Source organism: Ctenocephalides felis, unplaced genomic scaffold, assembly GCF_003426905.1.
Source record: "Ctenocephalides felis isolate EL2017-DRISC unplaced genomic scaffold, ASM342690v1 CF-g0.4_SCAFFOLD_00351, whole genome shotgun sequence".
Taxonomy (NCBI): domain Eukaryota; kingdom Metazoa; phylum Arthropoda; class Insecta; order Siphonaptera; family Pulicidae; genus Ctenocephalides; species Ctenocephalides felis.
The window spans coordinates 12,501-17,500 of record NW_020536505.1 but is presented as its reverse complement, the minus strand read 5'-3'; the positions used below and the strand labels follow the sequence as shown (position 1 = coordinate 17,500).

At 37.4% G+C, this 5,000-nt stretch overlaps 1 non-coding gene across 1 annotated transcript in view; it reads right to left on the bottom strand.

The window, feature by feature from the left end:
* The window catches only part of LOC113363778, a 1,927-nt gene extending 959 nt beyond the window's left edge, over positions 1-968 (bottom strand). The window contains exon 1 of the ribosomal RNA XR_003365961.1: positions 1-968. This exon is cut by the window's left edge and continues 959 nt beyond it. This is a non-coding gene — a ribosomal RNA (small subunit ribosomal RNA).
* Between the last annotated feature and the right edge of the window lie 4,032 nt (positions 969-5,000).

Sequence of the window (5,000 nt, the reverse complement as noted above, 5' to 3'; positions counted from 1 at the left end):
CTAACGTCGCAATACGAATGCCCCCAGTTGTCCCTATTAATCATTACCTCGGAATTCCGAAAACCAACAAAATAGAACCGAGGTCCTATTCCATTATTCCATGCACACAATATTCAGGCGAATGAGCCTGCTTTAAGCACTCTAATTTGTTCAAAGTAAACGTACCGGCCCACCTCGACACTCGGTGAAGAGCACCGTGGTAGGATTTTGAGTTGGGCCGCCTTTTGACGGGCTAAGCCCACCGGTAGGACGTCCCACAGACATGCCAGTTGAACACCGCGAGCGGTGAACCGACAGTGTGGGACACAGATTCAACTACGAGCTTTTTAACCGCAACAACTTTAATATACGCTATTAGAGCTGGAATTACCGCGGCTGCTGGCACCAGACTGGCCCTCTAATAGATCCTCGTTAAAGGATTTAAAGTGTACTCATTCCGATTACGGGGCCTCGGATGAGTCCCGTATCGTTATTTTTCGTCACTACCTCCCCGTGCCGGGAGTGGGTAATTTGCGCGCCTGCTGCCTTCCTTGGATGTGGTAGCCGTTTCTCAGGCTCCCTCTCCGGAATCGAACCCTGATTCCCCGTTACCCGTAACAACCATGGTAGTCGCAGAAACTACCATCGACAGTTGATAAGGCAGACATTTGAAAGATGCGTCGCCGGTACTAGACCGTGCGATCAGCACAAAGTTATTCAGAGTCACCAAGTCAAACGGTGAGCAAGGCAAGCCCGCCACCGATTGGTTTTGATCTAATAAAAGCATTCCTTCCATCTCTGGTCGGAACTCTATTTGCATGTATTAGCTCTAGAATTACCACAGTTATCCAAGTAATGTGGGTACGATCTAAGGAACCATAACTGATGTAATGAGCCATTCGCGGTTTCACCTTAATGTGGCTTGCACTGAGACATGCATGGCTTAATCTTTGAGACAAGCATATACTACTGGCAGGATCAACCAGGGTGCTATATATATATAATAGCATAGTGCGTAAATGTCCCTCGGCGTCACCCGAGAGACCACACTTTGTATAGAAAAGTTCGATGAATATTTCTAAACAACGAATTTTCTTACATATATATATATCTGAGCCGTACGATATTCCCTGAACATAACGAACAGTTTACATCGCGACTAGATATTTTATATATTCTGCGCTTAACACAGAGGCTAGACCTTTAACAACCGTCGAAACGGCGGTCCGTACATGAAATTTGCGGTCCGCAGACCCAGTTAATTTCAAACAGTCTCTTTACCCTTCGTTAGATTGAAAACGTCGGGGCGAATTCATAAGAATTCATCGTTATAACTCACTTTTATTCTCGCTCGGAGAGTATTGAGTTGATAGCATTTGTATATTTGATTTTCCGCATAAGAGTCTTTGCGTCAACGACACATGCCCGCGGATATGCTGTACAGTATGGTTGAACACTTATAAATAAGGTCCAGAACCCGGCCGTAAACCGACATCCGAACATATACGGCGTATATAATTCCAGACACGGTCTACGACATTATTTAAAGTAACGCCGCTATATAGTTGATAGACTAAAAGTATCGAATATAATGTATAAAATACACCGGGGAATAATATTCGAACCTGCCTGAACAACACAGCGTACTTTAGCCTAAGCTTGCTCGCATCGCACTCGACACGACCTATCCCCCTATATAAGGCGCGCGGCCACAGCGTAAGTATTAGACTGAGTCCCAAGCGACGTGCATTTGACCTGCGGCGAGGGCCTGCTCGCGCTTACGGTGTGAATCGTCAAGACAAAAGTCTGGGAAAATTTCGAACTGCGAACCCTTATGATAGAAAAATTTTTGTCGAAAATTTTGTTAGATGTTCAAACAGTTTTATATATATGGACAATATGAATTATAGTTAATTATTGAGTTTTTAGGTGTTTTTTGGGTTTTTTTAAACTTTTGTATAAAATTATGTATTTATTGATTTTTATAGATCTCAATGAATATAAAACGAATTTATATATAGTTATATTATTTTTTATAATTATTTGTTTAAATTTTCTAATTTTACAATAAATGTTCAAACCAGTTTTCCTCGATTTTCTCTTAAACCGTAAAAGATACGAAAAAACTTTGTTCGTACGAAAGATGCAGAATAAAATTATGAATAAAATGGTATATGAATGGTTAAGTGTGTTCATATAATTTTCTCGAGATTTTCCGATTTTCCTGAAATTTTACGACGGCAACTCGCCTGTAGGCCACACCGTTCGGAATTCGAAGTTGCGATATATGGGAAAAAAACTAAGAATTTTGAGACCTTTCTAACGATGTATAATACTTTATATGTTTTCTTTACAGAAATATCGAATCGTGAGGAGTATTGCTCCAACCTAGCCGCACTTTGCATTTTGACAAGTTAACATCTACACATATTGCTCTATAACATGAAAACCGTAAAAGATACGAAAAAACTTTGTTCGTACGAAAGATGCAGAATAAAATTATGAATAAAATGGTATATGAATGGTTAAGTGTGTTCATATAATTTTCTCGAGATTTTCCGATTTTCCTGAAATTTTACGACGGCAACTCGCCTGTAGGCCACACCGTTGGAATTCGAAGTTGCGATATATGGGAAAAAAACTAAGAATTTTGAGACCTTTCTAACGATGTATAATACTTTATATGTTTTCTTTACAGAAATATCGAATCGTGAGGAGTATTGCTCCAACCTAGCCGCACTTTGCATTTTGACAAGTTAACATCTACACATATTGCTCTATAACATGAAAACCGTAAAAGATACGAAAAAACTTTGTTCGTACGAAAGATGCAGAATAAAATTATGAATAAAATGGTATATGAATGGTTAAGTGTGTTCATATAATTTTCTCGAGATTTTCCGATTTTCCTGAAATTTTACGACGGCAACTCGCCTGTAGGCCACACCGTTTGGAATTCGAAGTTGCGATATATGGGAAAAAAACTAAGAATTTTGAGACCTTTCTAACGATGTATAATACTTTATATGTTTTCTTTACAGAAATATCGAATCGTGAGGAGTATTGCTCCAACCTAGCCGCACTTTGCATTTTGACAAGTTAACATCTACACATATTGCTCTATAACATGAAAACCGTAAAAGATACGAAAAAACTTTGTTCGTACGAAAGATGCAGAATAAAATTATGAATAAAATGGTATATGAATGGTTAAGTGTGTTCATATAATTTTCTCGAGATTTTCCGATTTTCCTGAAATTTTACGACGGCAACTCGCCTGTAGGCCACACCGTTTGGAATTCGAAGTTGCGATATATGGGAAAAAAACTAAGAATTTTGAGACCTTTCTAACGATGTATAATACTTTATATGTTTTCTTTACAGAAATATCGAATCGTGAGGAGTATTGCTCCAACCTAGCCGCACTTTGCATTTTGACAAGTTAACATCTACACATATTGCTCTATAACATGAAAACCGTAAAAGATACGAAAAAACTTTGTTCGTACGAAAGATGCAGAATAAAATTATGAATAAAATGGTATATGAATGGTTAAGTGTGTTCATATAATTTTCTCGAGATTTTCCGATTTTCCTGAAATTTTACGACGGCAACTCGCCTGTAGGCCACACCGTTTGGAATTCGAAGTTGCGATATATGGGAAAAAAACTAAGAATTTTGAGACCTTTCTAACGATGTATAATACTTTATATGTTTTCTTTACAGAAATATCGAATCGTGAGGAGTATTGCTCCAACCTAGCCGCACTTTGCATTTTGACAAGTTAACATCTACACATATTGCTCTATAACATGAAAACCGTAAAAGATACGAAAAAACTTTGTTCGTACGAAAGATGCAGAATAAAATTATGAATAAAATGGTATATGAATGGTTAAGTGTGTTCATATAATTTTCTCGAGATTTTCCGATTTTCCTGAAATTTTACGACGGCAACTCGCCTGTAGGCCACACCGTTGGAATTCGAAGTTGCGATATATGGGAAAAAAACTAAGAATTTTGAGACCTTTCTAACGATGTATAATACTTTATATGTTTTCTTTACAGAAATATCGAATCGTGAGGAGTATTGCTCCAACCTAGCCGCACTTTGCATTTTGACAAGTTAACATCTACACATATTGCTCTATAACATGAAAACCGTAAAAGATACGAAAAAACTTTGTTCGTACGAAAGATGCAGAATAAAATTATGAATAAAATGGTATATGAATGGTTAAGTGTGTTCATATAATTTTCTCGAGATTTTCCGATTTTCCTGAAATTTTACGACGGCAACTCGCCTGTAGGCCACACCGTTTGGAATTCGAAGTTGCGATATATGGGAAAAAAACTAAGAATTTTGAGACCTTTCTAACGATGTATAATACTTTATATGTTTTCTTTACAGAAATATCGAATCGTGAGGAGTATTGCTCCAACCTAGCCGCACTTTGCATTTTGACAAGTTAACATCTACACATATTGCTCTATAACATGAAAACCGTAAAAGATACGAAAAAACTTTGTTCGTACGAAAGATGCAGAATAAAATTATGAATAAAATGGTATATGAATGGTTAAGTGTGTTCATATAATTTTCTCGAGATTTTCCGATTTTCCTGAAATTTTACGACGGCAACTCGCCTGTAGGCCACACCGTTTGGAATTCGAAGTTGCGATATATGGGAAAAAAACTAAGAATTTTGAGACCTTTCTAACGATGTATAATACTTTATATGTTTTCTTTACAGAAATATCGAATCGTGAGGAGTATTGCTCCAACCTAGCCGCACTTTGCATTTTGACAAGTTAACATCTACACATATTGCTCTATAACATGAAAACCGTAAAAGATACGAAAAAACTTTGTTCGTACGAAAGATGCAGAATAAAATTATGAATAAAATGGTATATGAATGGTTAAGTGTGTTCATATAATTTTCTCGAGATTTTCCGATTTTCCTGAAATTTTACGACGGCAACTCGCCTGTAGGCCACACCGTTTGGAATTCGAAGT